Here is a 19,311-nt window from a genome sequence, read left to right as displayed (position 1 = left end):
GCAGATTAGCCACTCGTCGATAAATCCTCACGTGCCACCCCGATCTCCTTCTGCGAAATCTACATATTTTTTCCTACAAATGACGGGGATGAGGGCCTGTTCAGGTGTCTGGAGTAAATCCCTCTCGTCTGACTCATTAAACAAAAATTATTTGTCTAATTCAAGGTGGGTAATCGCTGTTCTGATGTCCAGAAGCTCTTTTCGGTCATAAGAGACGGTAGCAGCAACATTATGTACAAAATAAGTTTCAATCAAAGCGAAAAAACAAACAAAATAGCATGGTTGGTTAAGAGCCAATAAAACGGCAGCCATCCTCTCTGGCGCCATAACAACTTTATTAGTCCATGTTACGGGGAACAAAGGGAATTTGTTTTTCTGAAGGGGTTGGTCACAGATCTGCCAGTTCAGATCAAATCACACGTTTTGTTGCTATATTTTAGTGAATTCAGGCGGTCGCCCCAAAACAGGTTTTGGACCTGGGTCCATCAACTGTCAAGCCAACACCTTAAGTGCAAAGCCAAGATGTCCAAACCTCTCGATGTTGTCGCTCGGTGTTGGATTAAAGTTGCTACAGAAGAACGTGAGTCAGCTGAGACCTCCTTCCTTTGGGAGAGCATGCCCCCACACTTCTTTATAGCAAGTCTCTCACGTGTACACACATCTTTGATCAAATCAAATCAAATCAATTTATATAGTCCTTCGTACATCAGCTGATATCTCAAAGTGCTGTACAGAAACCCAGCCTAAAACCCCAAACAGCAAGCAATGCAGGTGTAGAAGCACAGTGGCTAGGAAAAACTCCCTAGAAAGGCCAAAACCTAGGAAGAAACCTAGAGAGGAACCAGGCTATGTGGGGTGGCCAGTCCTCTTCTGGCTGTGCCGGGTGGAGATTATAACAGAACATGGCCAAGATGTTCAAATGTTCATAAATGACCAGCATGGTCGAATAATAATAAGGCAGAACAGTTGAAACTGGAGCAGCAGCATGGCCAGGTGGACTGGGGACAGCAAGGAGTCATCATGTCAGGTAGTCCTGGGGCATGGTCCTAGGGCTCAGGTCCTCCGAGAGAGAGAAAGAAAGAGAGAAGGAGAGAACGCACACTTCGATTCACACAGGACACCGAATAGGACAGGAGAAGTACTCCAGATATAACAAACTGACCCTAGCCCCCCGACACAAACTACTGCAGCATAAATACTGGAGGCTGAGACAGGAGGGGTCAGGAGACACTGTGGCCCCATCCGAGGACACCCCCGGACAGGGCCAAACAGGAAGGATATAACCCCACCCACTTTGCCAAAGCACAGCCCCTACACCACTAGAGGGATATATTCAACCACCAACTTACCATCCTGAGACAAGGCTGAGTATAGCCCACAAAGATCTCCGCCATGGCACAACCCAAGGGGGGGCGCCAACCCAGACAGGATGACCACATCAGTGAATCAACCCACTCAGGTGACGCACCCCCTCCAGGGACGGCATGAGAGAGCCCCAGCAAGCCAGTGACTCAGCCCCTGTAATAGGGTTAGAGGCAGATAATCCCAGTGGAAAGAGGGGAACCGGCCAGGCAGAGACAGCAAGGGCGGTTCGTTGCTCCAGAGCCTTTCCGTTCACCTTCCCACTCCTGGGCCAGACTACACTCAATCATATGACCCACTGAAGAGATAAGTCTTCAGTAAAGACATAACGGTTGAGACCGAGTTTGCATCTCTGACATGGGTAGGCAGACTGTTCCATAAAAATGGAGCTCTATAGGAGAAAGCCCTGCCTCCAGCTGTTTGCTTAGAAATTCTAGGGACAATTAGGAGGCCTGCGTCTTGTGACCGTAGCGTACGTGTAGGTATGTACGGCAGGACCAAATCAGAGAGATAGGTAGGAGCAAGCCCATGTAATGCTTTGTAGGTTAGCAGTAAAACCTTGAAATCAGCCCTTGCTTTGACAGGAAGCCAGTGTAGAGAGGCTAGCACTGGAGTAATATGATCCATTTTTTGGGATCTAGTCAGGATTCTAGCAGCCGTATTTAGCACTAACTGAAGTTTATTTAGTGCTTTATCAGGGTAGCCGGAAAGTAGAGCAGTAGTCTAACCTAGAAGTGACAAAAGCATGGATTAATTTTTCTGCATAATTTTTGGACAGAAAGTTTCTGATTTTTGCAATGTTATGTAGATGGAAAAAAGCTGTCCTTGAAATGGTCTTGATATGTTCTTCAAAAGAGAGATCAGGGTCCAGAGTAACGCCGAGGTCCTTCACAGTTTTATTTGAGACGACTGTACAACCATTAAGATTAATTGTCAGATTCAACAGAAGATCTCTTTGTTTCTTGGGACCTAGAACAAGCATCTCTGTTTTGTCCGAGTTTAAAAGTAGAAAGTTTGCAGCCATCCACTTCCTTATGTCTGAAACACATGCTTCTAGTGTGACAGCTTAAAGGACATATTCATAGCCTGTTATACATTGAAAAGTATTAGTAAATTCATAGTATGTGAGGATCTTAATACATCTAAGGTTAAAAAGATGCATTCAGTATTAGTTGATAGAGATTGATAACATTCATATAATTGTGTTAAAGTTCAAATCTGTCAAAGGGTACGAATTGTGAGAGTAATGTGTAAACGTTATATTGATTACGTTATTTTGTGGTGCCTAAAAGTGTTAATCTGTGATCTACGAAATGCTCTTAATCTATGAGCCGGAGATCGATTGCTCTGGTCTCCACCCATATTCCTGGGGAAATTCCCGGTCTTTTCTCATTGAACTAAATGTTGACTTGAGAATACAACACCGTATCACTCTCGTGATTATTTCTCCCCTGTCCTTGTCCCATTGTGCTCTAGCAACTCCTGTGGCGGGCTGGGCGCATGCATGCTGACACGGTCGCCAGGTGTACGGTGTTTCCTCCGACACATTGGTGTGGCTGGCTTCCGGGTTTAGTGGGCATTGTGTCAGGAAGCAGTGCAGCTTGGCAGGGTCGTGTTTCGGAGGACGCATGGCTCTCTACCTTCGCCTCTCCCGAGACCGTAGGGAGTGTGCAGCAATGAGACAAGACTGTAACTACCAATTGGATACCACGAAAATTGGGGAGATAAAAATAAATTAAAATAAAAAATAAATAAAAATATATATAACATATATATAGCCTTTACTTAATAGGCACTTATTGTAGCACTTATTGTAGTCATTTTTTAATTTAATCTCTTGATTAAATAACCGTTTTCTATTTTTGTTTTTATTCATTTGAATATGGTCTTTATTTTATTTATTTATTTCACCTTTATTTAACCAGGAAGGCAAGTTGAGAACAAGTTCTCATTTACAATTGCGACCTGGCCAAGATAAAGCAAAGCAGTTCGACACATACAACGACACAGAGTTACACATGGAGTAAAACAAACATACAGTCAATAATACAGTATAAACAAGTCTATATACGATGTGAGCAAATGAGGTGAGATAAGGGAGGTAAGGGCAAAAAAGGTCATGGTGGCAAAGTAAATACAATATAGCAAGTAAAACACTGGAATGGTAGATTTGCAGTGGAAGAATGTGCAAAGTAGAAATAAAAATAATGGGGTGCAAAGGAGCTAAATAAATACAGTAGGGAAAGAGGTAGTTGTTTGGGCTAAATCATAGGTGGGCTATGTACAGGTGCAGTAATCTGTGGGCTGCTCTGACAGTTGGTGAGGGAGATATGTGTTTCCAGTTTCACAGATTTTTGTAGTTCGTTCCAGTCATTGGCAGCAGGGAACTGTAAGGAGAGGCGACCAAAGAAAGAATTGGTTTTGGGGGTGACCAGAGAGATTTTCCTGCTGGAGCGCGTGCTACAGGTGGGTGATGCTATGGTGACCAGCGAGCTGAGATAACGGGGGGCTTTACCTAGCAGGGTCTTGTAGATGACATGGAGCCAGTGGGTTTGGCGACGAGTATGAAGCGAGGGCCAGCCAATGAGAATAGCGTACAGGTCGCAATGTTGGGTAGTATAAGGGGCTTTGGTGACAAAACGGATGGCACTGTGATAAGACTGCATCCAATTTGGTGAGTAGGGTATTGGAGGCTATTTTGTAAATGACATCGACGAGGTCGAGGATTGGTAGGATGGTCAGTTTTACAAGGGTATGTTTGGCAGCATGAGTGAAGGATGCTTTGTTGCGAAATAGGAAGCCAATTCTAGATTTAAATTTGGATTGGAGATGTTTGATGTGGGTCTGGAAGGAGAGTTTACAGTCTAACCAGACACCTAGGTATTTGTAGTTGTCCACGTATTCTAAGTCAGAGCCGTCCAGAGTAGTGATGTTGGACAGGCGGGCAGGTGCAGGCAGCAATCGGTTGAAGAGCATGCATTTAGTTTTACTTGTATTTAAGAGCAATTGAAGGCCACGGAAGGAGAGTTGTATGGCATTGAAGCTTGCCTGGAGGGTTGTTAACACAGTGTCCAAAGAAGGGCCAGAAATCTACAGAATGGTGTCGTCTGCGTAGAGGTAGATCAGAGACTCACCAGCAGCAAAAGCGACATCATTGATGTATACAGAGAAGAGAGTTGGTGATCCAGGCGAGGCAATCATTTGAGAAACCAAGGTTGTCGAGTCTGCCGATGAGGATGTGGTGATTGACATAGTCGAAAGACTTGGCCAGATCAATGAATATGGCTGCACAGTAATGTTTCTTATCAATGGCGGTTAAGATCGTTTAGGACCTTGACTACACTCAATAAGTAGGAGTAACTTACAAAGCTCTGGACATTATTTTTTCATGACTTGAGGAGCCTGTTCTCGGCTATACTGGTCTGCATTTCTGCCATGCTGTCTATAATTTCCATCTCCTGTGCATTTCTTGAATGCCACTTTCAACCTCCAAGTCATTCAGCCAACTGTCCAGGTCTACTGCCTTAAGATCAACATCACTGCAGTTTCTCTTCATCTCTTGGATCAGTGCCCTCACCTGCTCGCCCATCCTCTTGACCTCCCTAGCCACGTCTTCATCCCTCAGTTTCTCCTTCCTCCTCCCCATCCACTTTGCAATCCATCCTCTACAGCATCCCTCATTCTTCTGCCTCTTGGTTGATGTCCTGACCATCATTGTGCGTCTTCAGACCTTCCTCCAGGTTGAGTTCTATTGAGGTCAGGTTCTCTTTGATCCTCCTCAGACTCTCCTCGTTGGTGTTGGTCCACTGTGTCTTCTTGTCCAGCTGCTGCCTGCAGGGCCGGACAGTGGGGACCACCTCCATCTGGCGTGACACCTTCTTCAGGTCACTCGCAGAGGCAGAGGGGAGGATGTTGGGCTTGGCCACAATAATCTCAACAGATATAGGGTCAAAACACTGAGATGTGACACACACACACACAAATTTAAGAGATGCCTACCAGTCGATGGTCCTTCAGTGGTCCTTGTGGTTCCTTTGGAGGCTCTGGACTGTCCTCAGTAGAGGCGTCATTGCCATCATCAAGCTGTGTGTCAAGAGAGCTAGCTGGTCATAGTCCATTCTCCACATTCAGTGAAAGAGTTACTCAAAAATGTGCGTGTGTAAGTGGGGGGGGGGGAGACAGACAGGTCATCATCCTCGTCCATTTCCCTCACTTCAAACTTTGTCACTTTTCCATCCTCAACTTTCAGTGGTGGTGTCCTCTTTTCATGATCCTCATCATCACACTGTGTATCAGAGTCAACATGTCAGAGACCATCCTCCTCACAGTGATGTCACTCAACAGACATGTACAGTAGGGTACAACTCTTTTACCTCAGATTCACAGTCAGTGAAGGAGTAGATGGAAAAGTCATCAGAACTGGAGGATGAGATCACGTCATCATATTTTCTCTCTATCAGCCGAGTCACCCTTCCAGACTGAGGAGACAGAGAAAGGCATGTACTCATGGCAGCCATAGAATACACTGGCATTGACCCTCAAGGAAATGTAGAATATGTAGGAAATCTAACATGGTTGTACAAGTAGTGAGTAATACATGGGTAACTGAAAATGCAATAAATGCAACTCCCATAACATTAGGGGTGGGGCTAAAGACCTTCCATAGAATAGGATTCTTTAGCATCTCGAATGGATGATTGTCAATTCAACCAAGCCAACCAAAATGGCCATATGAATCAACAGATTGATCTAACTGTTGTCTCTATGGGAACAGCAGAGATGACCTGGCTGAGAGGCTCTGGATTGATGCTCCATCCGTCCCTAGATGTCTGGTCCTGCCCACAGCTCACAATGATTGGCTATAAACAGTAAAGAATGAATTAAACTCTGCTTTTCTCATTGCAGAATGTATAACTAATGTGCGTGTGTTACTGATTTCAGTTTGAAATGACTTACAGGTTTTGTTCTTCTGTACACCTTGTCGGTTGGCCACATCACAGAATCAGGGGTGTTAACCCTCATTGGATTCATCCTCAACACATCACTCAATTTAAAAGGTGGTAATATAACATAAACAGGACAAAACAGACATGTATTGTATATTTACCACATAAGGGCTGCGTCTGAAAGCTCTTTTGATTCTCTCATTATTACGATCCATTGCTTTCTGGGGGAAACATTTCCATCAATATTGTATGTATATATAATATATATGTGTGAGTGTGTATATACACCGATTTGGATAACATTAACTTAAGAGACCACTGCAAAATGATCCGTTTCTCTGGGTTTACTATTTATAGGTATGTGTTTGGGTAAAATGAACATTTTTGTTTTATTCTATAAACTACTGACATTTCTCCCAAATTCCAAATTAAAATATTGTCATTTAGAGCATTTAGTTGCAGAAAATTACAACTGATCAAAATAACAAAAACAGATGCGGTGTTGTCAGACCTCTAATAATACTAATATTTTAACTTAGGAAGAGTTCTGAAATCATTATTTGGTGGAATAACCCTGATTTTCAATCACAGCTTTCATGCGTCTTGGCCACCAGTCTTTTATGTTGGTGTTGGGTGACTTTATGCCATCCTGGCTCAAAAATTCAAGCAGCTTGGCTTTGTTTGATGGCTTGTGACCATCCATCTTCCTCTTGATCACATTCCAGAAGTTTAATGTGGTTCAAGTCTGGAGACTGGCCATGACAAGGTCTTGATCTGGTGGTCCTCCATCCACACCTTGATTGACTTGACTGTGTCGCATAGAACATTGTCCTACTGGAAAAAACAATCCTCAGAGTTGGTGACCATTGTCAGAGCAGAAGGAAGCAAGTTTTTGTCCAGGACAACCTTGTACGTGGCTTGATTCATGCGTCCTTCACAAAGATAAATCTGCCCGATTCCATCCTCCACCAAATTTCACAGTGGGTGCGAGACACTGGCTTGTAGGCCTTTCCAGGTCTCCGTCTTGGTTACTAGTCCAACGCTCTAACCACGGCTACCTGCCACCCCAATGAACTGCTGTATCCCTCTGCCAGTAAAGCCCTTCTTTTCCTCACTCAAAATGTTCCTTTTCAACTCTTCTGGCATGGTTAATGGTTATTTTTTGATTCCAATTACTTTTGAGGTACTACTAGCACTGATTTAAACATCCAGCTGGTCCTATTACAAGAGGATAGTGATGACCACAGCAGTGGTTTTTATACTTTTCCTCGTTAAATAAGATTTGGTTCAGGTGATCACCTAATCAGTACCCCATTCAGTAGAATGAGGTGTGCCTGTCTTGGAAATCAACAGACACTGGAGTGGAATTTCTGCCATACATGTAGAGATGCTGATTACAGAAACATTTGTTAATTATTTCCAGAGCTCTGAGTGTATGTGGTACCCTGTATACAGGTTGGGAAGGCTGTGCACCAAAGGCCAAAGGTTACCTGCAACAACCTGAGTAAAGAAAGAGATTATACAGATGAAATCAAATCTGAACGCAGTGTATGTAGGGAATTAATGCTTGGTTACGTCATAATACGTCACAGCTTTATGACTGCGCATAATACATCGCAAGAGAAAGGCTTGTTTGGAGCCTAACTAGTGGTATCGTCTTCTCACTGGTTGTAGCTAACTGAATAACGAAAGTGATGTACATATTTCCTACTGACTGAGTAATGGTTGTATCGATGGTTGGTTGGATGTTTTTTTTTACATAGATAGACTAACAGGATATCAATAGAAAGAAACCATTCCTTGCCCCCCAAAAAATAATTTTGCACTTTGAGTAACAAGCACTAAGGGACCACAATGGAATTCGTTGATTTTATTGCATTGTCCCTGACACGTTTTATTTTATTAAACAGTTTTATTTTTTTACTAAACTGTCAAATATATCTATCTCACTTTCTATCTAACTCAAATGGGCTGTTGAGAACTCTGATCATCACATTTCAGGCACAAGCCAGCAGGTGGCAGTGTCTTTAAATGCAGCATTGCCTTAGTGCACTTCATGATCTGCGCATCAAATAACTTTGGTTGTGAACGTGGTTAATAAAAATGTGGAAATCCATTACATTTGCTTTGGTTTAGCAGTCTATCTACCCTGTCTTAGTTATAGTGTTGTGCAATATTGGAGGACAGGTGTCGTAACTGACATTTTTGTATTGTGCTTGATTATCCACTGGTATTAGTTTGACATATGTACTGAGCTTCAAAAATCAGTTTTGAAAGATGTGGTGGAAGAATTTGGGGTGAGCTGTTGTAACTTCTCAAGGGATATGTTCTGTGTTGGACTGTGATGTTATGCGTTTCATAGACTACTGGTATGTCTGTGTCCTAACACAAGGCCATTGTGTTCCGGAACTATTGATTTATAGAAGAAACTGTTGTGTGAATACAATATGATTGTATTATCACCTCCCACTATATAAGGGACATGTAACCATTTCATCCTTGCTGTGAAATTAGAGGTGGCTCTCTGCAGCTGCTTGTATTAAATATGTTTATTACATTGTTAAATATAGGATTATCACCACAGCAAGCAAAGTACTTGGAGTAAAACAGACAGGCCTGGATGAGATCATTTAGGTCAGGGCCCTCCGCAAGTCTCACAAAATCATTTTAGACCCAAGCCACCCCTTTTACCCGGACTTTGAACCACTCCCCACTGGGCACAGGTATAGGGCACCCCTCAGCAAGAAAAACAGAACTAGACAATCATTTGTGCCAGGTGTGATATCCCTCCTAAATAGCTCGGGCTGATGTTCCTATCGAAACAGTAAAGCCAGCAGGCTAGTCATTTTTTAAATGTTTTATTGGTATGTAACTGTTATGAAAGTTGTATTGTAATTTTGTTTTGTATTAAAACACCACTTTAAACGTGTACATGACACTGCAACAAAATTTTCCCATGGGGACAATAAAGTCAGTAAGTAAACCCTGCCTTAATCTTTGAATAGAATTTTCCACAACTGTGGTTCAGAGGTTCAAGAGTTTTACTCCTGAGTTGAGGCTAACGAGTGGCATTGATCCTGTTATTATCGTGTAATTTGTTTTGTTTATTGTCAATACATGTCTCAGGTTATCAAAGGATTCCTTCAGTCTTGGAACTACAGTTTTTGGCGATGGGCATGGTAAGTTAGCAAGGAGGGGCTGAGTGACACAAGCTCATCACATACCCCTTCCACCACAAGAAAGTGACCCAGATACTCCTCAGCATCGAGCTTCTGGTGCTCCTCTGTGGTGGGATTGAGAAGAGTGTGGGCACTGTTTGGTTACTCATGTTTCAGCTGCTCTCGATCAGCACAGGGGTGTTGTACACAATTCTGGGGCTGGTAGTGTTTGGTGCATCTGCCCAGAATCAAGTGGAGGGGTTAGTTCCTGTATCCCTCTCCCTTATGGGTATGGCCACAGTGTACTCACTTATGGTTAAGAGCTTCCTTTTTGGGTTCAGCGTACCCATGTTAGCCCTGCCCTGGCTGTTTCTGCTCATAACATTTTTGGTCCCACACTGTCTTACTCTGCAACGTCATCATCACAGGGCAGGATCTGTATCCTTACTCCAAATAACTGATGCACTCTGCAGTCGCCAGTTTCCTCCCAACACATTGGTGCGGCTGGCTTCTGTGTGAAGAAGCAGTGTGGCTTGGCAGGGTTGTGTTTCGGAGGACACATGGCTCTCGACCATTGGCTTTTCCAAGTCCTTAGGGGAGTTGCAGCGATGGGACAAGACTGTAACTACCAATTGTGTAACTCCTCCACTTCCGGCGCCGACTGAGATGGCTGCCTCGCTTCACGTTCCTAGGAAACTATGCAGTTTTTTGTTTTTTTACGTGTTATTTCTTACATTAGTACCCCAGGTCATCTTAGGTTTCATTACATACAGTCGAGAAGAACTACTGAATATAAGATCAGCGCCAACTCACCATCAGTACGACCAAGAATATGTTTTCCGCGACGCGGATCCTGTGTTCTGCCTTACAAACAGGACAACGGAATGGATCGCATGCAGCGACCCAAGGAAACGACTCCGAAAAAGAGGGAAACGAGGCGGTGTTCTGGTCAGACTCCGAAAAAGGGCACATCGCGCACCACTCCCCAGCATTCTTCTTGCCAATGTCCAGTCTCTTGACAACAAGGTTGACGAAATCCGAGCAAGGGTAGCATTCCAGAGGGACATCAGAGACTGCAACGTTCTCTGCTTCACAGAAACATGGCATACTGGGAAGACGCTATCCGACGCGGTGCAGCCAACGGGTTTCTCCACGCATCGCGCCGACAGAAACAAACATCTTTCTGGTAAGAAGAGTGGCGGGGGCGTATGCCTCATGACTAACGAGACATGGTGTGATGAAGGAAACATACAGGAACTCAAATCCTTCTGTTCACCTGATTTAGAATTCCTCACAATCAAATGTAGACCGCATTATCTTCCAAGAGAATTCTCCTCGATTATAATCACAGCCGTATATATCCCCCCCAAGCAGACACATCGATGGCTCTGAACGAACTTTATTTAACTCTTTGCAAACTGGAAACCATTTATCCGGAGGCTGCATTCATTGTAGCTGGGGATTTTAACAAAGCTAATCTGAAAACAAGACTCCCTAAATTTTACCAGCATATCGATTGCGCAACCAGGGGTGGTAAAACCTTGGATCATTGTTACTCTAACTTCCGCGACGCATATAAGGCCCTGCCCCGCCCCCTTTCGGAAAAGCTGACCACGACTCCATTTTGCTGATCCCTGCCTACAGGCAGAAACTAAAACAAGAGGCTCCCACGCTGAGGTCTGTCCAACGCTGGTCAGACCAAGCTGACTCCACACTCCAAGACTGCTTCCATCACGTGGACTGGGACATGTTTCTTATTGCGTCAGATGGAAATATTGACGAATACGCTGATTCGGTGTGCGAGTTCATTAGAACGTGCGTCGAAGATGTCGTTCCCATAGCAACGATAAAAACATTCCCAAACCAGAAACCGTGGATTGATGGCAGCATTCGCGTGAAACTGAAAGCGTGAACCACTGCTTTTAATCAGGGCAAGGTGTCTGGTAATATGTCCGAATATAAACAATGCAGCTATTCCTCCGCAAGGCTATTAAACAAGCTAAGCGTCAGTACAGAGACAAAGTGGAATCTCAATTCAATGGCTCAGACACAAGAGGCATGTGGCAGGGTCTACAGTCAATCACGGACTACAAGAAGAAACCCAGCCCAGTCACGGACCAGGATGTCTTGCTCCCAGGCAGACTAAATAACTTTTTGCCCGCTTTGAGGACAATACATTGCCACTGACACGGCCTGCAACGAAAACATGCGGTCTCTCCTTCACTGCAGCCGAGGTGAGTAAGACATTTAAACGTGTTAACCCTCGCAAGGCTGCAGGCCCAGACGGCATCCCCAGCCGCGCCCTCAGAGCATGCGCAGACCAGCTGGCCGGTGTGTTTACGGACATATTCAATCAATCCCTATACCAGTCTGCTGTTCCCACATGCTTCAAGAGGGCCACCATTGTTCCTGTTCCCAAGAAAGCTAAGGTAACTGAGCTAAACGACTACCGCCCCGTAGCACTCACTTCCGTCATCATGAAGTGCTTTGAGAGACTAGTCAAGGACCATATCACCTCCACCCTACCTGATACCCTAGACCCACTCCAATTTGCTTACCGCCCAAATAGGTCCACAGACGATGCAATCTCAACCACACTGCACACTGCCCTAACCCACCTGGACAAGAGGAATACCTATGTGAGAATGCTGTTCATCGACTACAGCTCGGCATTCAACACCATAGTACCCTCCAAGCTCGTCATCAAGCTCGAGACCCTGGGTCTCGACCCCGCCCTGTGCAACTGGGTTCTGGACTTCCTGACGGGCCGCCCCAGGTGGTGAGGGTAGGTAACAACATCTCCTCCCCGCTGATCCTCAACACGGGGGCCCCACAAGGGTGCGTCCTGAGCCCTCTCCTGTACTCCCTGTTCACCCACGACTGCGTGGCCATGCACGCCTCCAACTCAATCATCAAGTTTGCGGACGACACAACAGTGGTAGGCTTGATTACCAACAACGACGAGACGGCCTACAGGGAGGAGGTGAGGGCCCTCGGAGTGTGGTGTCAGGAAAATAACCTCACACTCAACGTCAACAAAACTAAGGAGATGATTGTGGACTTCAGGAAACAGCAGAGGGAACACCCCCCTATCCACATCGATGGATCAGTAGTGGAGAGGGTAACAAGTTTTAAGTTCCTCGGCATACACATCACAGACAAACTGAATTGGTCCACTCACACTGACAGCGTCGTGAAGAAGGCGCAGCAGCGCCTCTTCAACCTCAGGAGGCTGAAGAAATTTGGCTTGTCACCAAAAGCACTCACAAACTTCTACAGATGCACAATCGAGAGCATCCTGGCGGGCTGTATCACCGCCTGGTACGGCAACTGCTCCGCCCTCAACCGTAAGGCTCTCCAGAGGGTAGTGAGGTCTGCACAACGCATCACCGGGGGCAAACTACCTGCCCTCCAGGACACCTACACCACCCGATGTTACAGGAAGGCCATAAAGATCATCAAGGACATCAACCACCCGAACCACTGCCTGTTCACCCCGCTATCATCCAGAAGGCGAGGTCAGTACAGGTGCATCAAAGCTGGGACCGAGAGACTGAAAAACAGCTTCTATCTCAAGGCCATCAGACTGTTAAACAGCCACCACTAACATTGAGTGGCTGCTGCCAACACACTGTCATTGACACTGACCCAACTCCAGCCACTTTAATAATGGGAAATGATGTAAATATATCACTAGCCACTTTAAACAATGCTACCTTATATAATGTTACTTACCCTACATTATTCATCTCATATGCATATGTATATACTGTACTCTAGATCATCGACTGCATTCTTATGTCACTAGCCACTTTAACTATGCCACTTTGTTTACTTTGTCTACATACTCATCTCATATGTATATACTGTACTCGATACCATCTACTGTATGCTGCTCTGTACCATCACTCATTCATATATCCTTATGTACATATTCCTTATCCCCTTACACTGTGTATAAGACAGTAGTTTTGGAATTGTTAGTTAGATTACTTGTTGGTTATCACTGCATTGTCGGAACTAGAAGCACAAGCATTTCGCTACACTCGCATTAACATCTGCTAACCATGTGTATGTGACAAATAAAATTTGATTTGATTTGATTTGAATTGGATATCACTAAAAATGAATAAAAGTCCCAAAACATTTTTTGAATAATTGGTCGTTGTGCACAGTAAAGAGAAGCCATAAATTACTACCTAGGCTAAGTATAGCGAAGCAATGATTATTATTTCTTTACTAATGCATGTTTTCCAGTTACACTGTTTATATACAAATAGCTATTTTACATAAACAACTGGATCAAGTGGTAAAAGTAATGTAACAGGTCATGATGGAACACGTTATTCAATATCAGTAATGCAAGAGAAAAAGTTCAAAGTCACACATGAAAACATGAACCCTGCCGTATCACTACAATAGTTTAGGGGTTTCTCTATTAAAAGAAACTGCTGAACATCACCCTTATATCATCCATTTCATACAGTTAATGTTCAGCAGAACCTCAAGTTGAAGTAAATATTTTGTATCGGACCACCAACCATCAGCATAGAAAGACACCTAGATAAAATACTTACTGAGTGGCATAGTAGTAGGTGCCAGGTGCATCGGGTTCATTGTGTCAAGAACTGCAACGCTACTGGGTTTTTAACGCTCAACAGTTTCCCGTGTGTATCAAGAATGGTCCATCACCCAAAGGACATCCAGACAACTTGACTACTGTGGGAAGCATTGGAGACAACATGTGGAACGCTTTCAACACCTTGTAGAGTCCATACCTGATGAATTGAGGCTGTTCTTAATATTGGGGAGGTGTTCCTAATGTTTTGTATACTACACACCAGAGGTAGTGATTATCAGAACACATATAAATGAGAGTTAATAGACGTATTCATGTTGTACTGAAAGTGGACATACAACCAACACATATTGCATTGCCTATATGCTGTGGTAGTGTCCATTTAAACGTAACTAGTTGGCACTAAGCCTTAAAGTCAGAGAGCGTGAGAAAAAAAACACCTGGACACTTTTACATTTGACCACCACTTAATCTAAGACCTATTATTTAATGAACTGATGAAGAACAAGGCTCAATTACTAAATAGTTACTGCAATTTAAATGTACGAATTTAACAATACATGGTACAATATGAATGTGCTACAAGTATGTATATTTGACTCTAATCTTACTCTTCTCTCTGTATTTACACAACCTTCCTAAGGTATCTGAATAGACAGCCATGTTGAATTTTGTAAATAGATTTACAGACTGCCAATATAGAATGCTTTCAATGCCTTACATTTGAAATGAGTTAATTTACAAGATAAAACACATTGTGGGGATCTTCACAGCATAATACATGTTCTGACGAAATATTTAATTTCATAATCAGCTCTGTTTTTGCCGAGTTTCACTTACAATTGTAAATTCGAGTTTGTGAATGTACAATTAGCCCCATAATTAAATTTGCTATGGTGATCCGCTTAGCAAAGTCAGCCAAAACTTAAAACCAACATTAATATGGAGAAGTCAACATACAAGTGTAAGTAGAAGCAAATGTAAATAAAAAACTCCTGATCCCCAAAATGGGAGAATTAAACAATATTTATATTTTTGAGAGTGTGGGAATGGTCCGTGGACACTTACGGGACAGCCATGACGAGTGTGTTTAATTTGGTGCTCATGAAGGACAGGAAACACACATAACTCTATCTCTTAAAGTGTACATTTCCCAGCTGTATAAGATGAATGAATAAGTATAAGAATACTTTTGAAGAGCTAATAATGAGATTTAGTCTTCTAAATCAGAATTGGTTGTTTTATGGTAATTTATGCACAGTCAGTAGCCACGCCCAGGTGAGCACAAACATGATGAGACGGCCCCTTTTCTACCAAAGTATAAAAGCCCCCGTGACGCAATTCACACTAGACCACGGTGTAAGCTAAGGTGGTAAATGGTTGAATTTCTAAGACCATACAGCGTGTAGCGTTGGCTACACGACTAGAAATGGTTAAACTCTAAAACGTTGCCACAGAAGGAGCAAATCTTATACGAGGCCTCTTCAGTAGCTGGAAATGTACGTAGCCTAGGACGAAGAATACCGATAACCTCCGAAACACCTATTCTATGCGACAACATGGGTATGCCTGATGTATCCACTAGGAACGCAACCAGAGACTTTTCTGTCGATTCCCTCCAGCGTATGGACCTGCGACAACAGAGAGAAACAGCAACATGTTATTAAGTAACCCATGTATGAACTAATTGTGAGTGTGTTTTATGTAATTCTGTGATTGATTAAGTTAGTTAGTAAATAAATCATTAAGCCAATTTGTATATTGCTGATTCATGATTCTATGCTAGGGTTCGTGCAGATATCCAAGGGTTTGCGACATTCAGTAATGACACTGATGAGGTAATTCAATTCATTATTAATAAGTGTTTTGACTGTTTTGATAAGATATGAAAATATCTGAGGAGTTATATTTGGGAAATTGACACTATAAACACCATTTTTTCTGTGGTGCCCCGACTTCCTCGTTAAAGTTACGTGATTATTTTTATTGCGTAATTAAATTACACAGAGAATTGATTTGATAATATACAGTCTTCACATTTAATGATAGTCAACGACACGAAAGAATATAACTTTCTCTGACATCACACTTATACATTGTAATTTTCGATTTACCTGACATAGTAGGATGGCTAACATTCGATGTCTGCGAAGGCGTTGTCTTCTAGCCAAGATATGAAATGCAATCATAATTGACTGTAGTGCATAAAAGGCACACACAACAGTTCCATGATGACTGAGAACACAACCGTGGGATGAACAAGTGACACATTTCTGGGCGGTCCATTTTAAAATGAAATAATTCCTCCCTTGCCCTGCAAGTGTCAACTCATCAGACGTCATGATACGTCATCACTTTTCTGCTCTTTTGCACACCAGTATCTCTACTTGCACATCACAATCTGCTCATCTCTCACTCCAGTGTTAATTTGCTAAATTGTAATTACTTTGCTACTATGGCCTATTTATTGCCTTACCTCCTCACGCCATTTGCACACACTGTATATAGAAAAAATTGTTTTTCTATTGTGTTTTTGACTGTACACCTGTTTATTCCATGTGTAACTCTGTGTTGTTGTTTGTGTCACACTGCTTTGCTTTATCTTGGCCAGGTCGCAGTTGTAAATGAGAACTTGTTCTCAACTAGCTTACCTGGTTAAAATAAGGTTAAATACTTTTATTTTTATTTTATTAGAAGTGTCCACTTAATTTGAGGGCTGAGGAGAGAAGGTGTGTATTTTAAGTGTTTGGAATGCATCCCTATTGTGTTGTATTGGGATTGTGCCACAGAGCATTATGGGGGTTCTACGTGGTGAGAAATTTAGTGACGTTGGATAGAGATAGTTGAGCATTTTTTTGATATTATTCAATTCAAATTAGTTTTTTTTAATTACAGGAGAGCGAGGAGGTATATTACAAATAGTTTTCTTGGTTTTAGAACTTTATTTTTGTGTGCAGTTAGCAAGCCAAATGTACATAAATGACACAAATTCCGCTAGCTAGCGTTACCAGCGCGAGTGTGCAGTTATCTCCTCCAGAATGGTAGAATGGCCAACGCTGCCGAAAATGTTGTGGATTTTTTTGGTTGAAAAACCATTTTCATTCTCTGGGGTACACGGAAAAGGTGCGAATTAAAAGCGAGGGTCGACCTCTGCTTGAGATCGGTTTCATGAAGAAGGCGTGGGCGTTCAATACTAACTGGTATCAAAAGTAGAACTGGTTAATAGGGAGCCTGTCATCAAGTCGCCTGTACTGCCTGCATACAGCCTAAACGCCCTGTCCATCCGATCAGGGTAAACTCATTGGTAATATGTATTTATAGTCCATTTGTGTCAGGAGAAAATGTGATCAAATGTAGTATATATTAAATTGGGCTGGCTATGCTGCCTATACGTTTTTAATTCAAAATTATTAACGGGAATTCATCAATCAACATGATAGTGATGGCAGACAGATGTGAGTAAAAAACAATGTAAGGCCAACAGTTGCATAGGCCTAGGTATAGGTATGATGCAAACATGCATAAAGCAAGCTCAGCCCTGTGAGTTATTGTCACGTTCTGACCTTAGTTATTTTGTTATGTCTTTGTTTAGTGTGGTCAGGGTGTGAGTTGGGTGGGTTGTCTATGTTCCTTTTTCTATGTTTTGGGATTTCTGTATTTTGCCTGGTATGGTTCTCAATCAGAGGCAGCTGTCAATCGTTGTCCCTGATTGAGAACCATATATAGGTAGCCTGGTTTAACGTTTCAGTTGTGGGTGATTATGTTCTGTGTGTTCCACACGGAACTGTTTCGGTTTGTTATTTCACTTTGTTATTTTTGTATTTTGTCGTGTTCAGTTTGTTCTATTAATAATGGACACTTACCACGCTGCACCTTGGTCCTCCTCTCTTTCTCCCAACGACGGACGTCGCAGTTATATTGTCTATGTGTCTGGGTTGAGGAAATCCGCCTCCTAATCTAGTCTAAATACAATTGATATGAACAAATATAAGGTAGCTGCAGTTTGACAGGTCTGCATCCCCCCCAGGAGTTAAAAAACAACATTTGACCTGATTAGGAAAAACTGGTCCCATCAGAGCCCATATAAAATGTTTTTACAAGTGATTAATCACTGTGTTACCTTATAGGGTCCAGAGTCTTCCTAGTTAGATTAACATGTAAGGAAAAACTCCAGGCCTCGGGGGGGGTAAACATTTCCCCACCTCTCTGGGACCTATTGTGCTACCAGTCAGCTTGCAGTTGTCAGTTATTGTCAGGTATGTGGATGATCAGGGATTTATTCAGGAATGTTTCTTGGGCTACTTTGTACAAAGCTGTCATCAAAGCAACGGGTGGCTATTTGAAGAATCTCAAATATAAAATATATTTACATTTATTTAACACTTTTTGGGGTTACTACATTATTCGATGTGTTATTTCATAGTTTTGATGTCTTCACTATTATTCTACAATGTAGAAAACAGTAAAAATAAACACCCTTGAATGAGTAGCTGTTCTAAAACTTGACCGGTAGTGTATATACAGGGTATAGTGTGTGTATGTGTCAGGATATGTTTTGTGTCAATCAAATTGATGGAAATGTTTCCCTCAGAAAGCAAGATGGATTGTATTGATGAGAGAATCAAAAGAGCTTTGAGACACCGCCCTTATGTGGTAAATATAAAATATGTATTTGTTTTGTCCTGTTTTTGTTATATTATCACCTTTTAAATTGAGTGATGTGTTGACAGTTGAATCCAATTAGGCTAAACACCCCTGATTCTGTGATGTGGCTAACCGGCAAGGTGCACAGAAGGTCAAAGCCTGTAAGTCATATCTGACCTAAAAACACATAAACATTAGTTATGCATTCTGCAATGAGAAAAGTAGTGTTTAATTTGTTCTTTACTGTTTACAGCCAATCATTGTGAGCTGTGGGCAGGACCAAACATCTGGGGATGGAGCATCAATCCAGAGCCTCTCAGCCAGGTCATCTCTGCTATTCCCATAGAGACACAACAGATAGATCAATCTGTTGATTCACATGGCCATTTTGTTTGGCTTGGTTGAATTGACAATCAACCATTCAAGATGCTAAAGATTCGTATTCTATGGAAGGTCCTTGAGAGTAAATGCCAGTGTATTCTATGGCTGCCATGAGTACATGCCTTTCTCTGTCTCCTCAGTCTGGAAGGGTGACTCGGCTGATGAAGAGAAAATATCATGACGTGATCTCATCCTCCAGTTCTGATGACTTTTCCATCTACTCCTTCACTGACTGAATCTG

At 42.7% G+C, this 19,311-nt stretch overlaps 1 protein-coding gene across 1 annotated transcript in view; it reads left to right on the top strand.

Moving 5' to 3' along the window:
• Window positions 1-19,311, top strand: part of LOC135563707 (uncharacterized) — a 39,441-nt gene that overhangs the window by 19,289 nt on the left and 841 nt on the right. The window lies entirely within an intron of this gene.

The sequence above is a fragment of the Oncorhynchus nerka genome, linkage group LG22 (genome assembly GCF_034236695.1).
Source record: "Oncorhynchus nerka isolate Pitt River linkage group LG22, Oner_Uvic_2.0, whole genome shotgun sequence".
NCBI classification, from domain to species: Eukaryota; Metazoa; Chordata; class Actinopteri; order Salmoniformes; family Salmonidae; genus Oncorhynchus; species Oncorhynchus nerka.
This window is presented reverse-complemented; position numbering and strand designations above follow the sequence as displayed.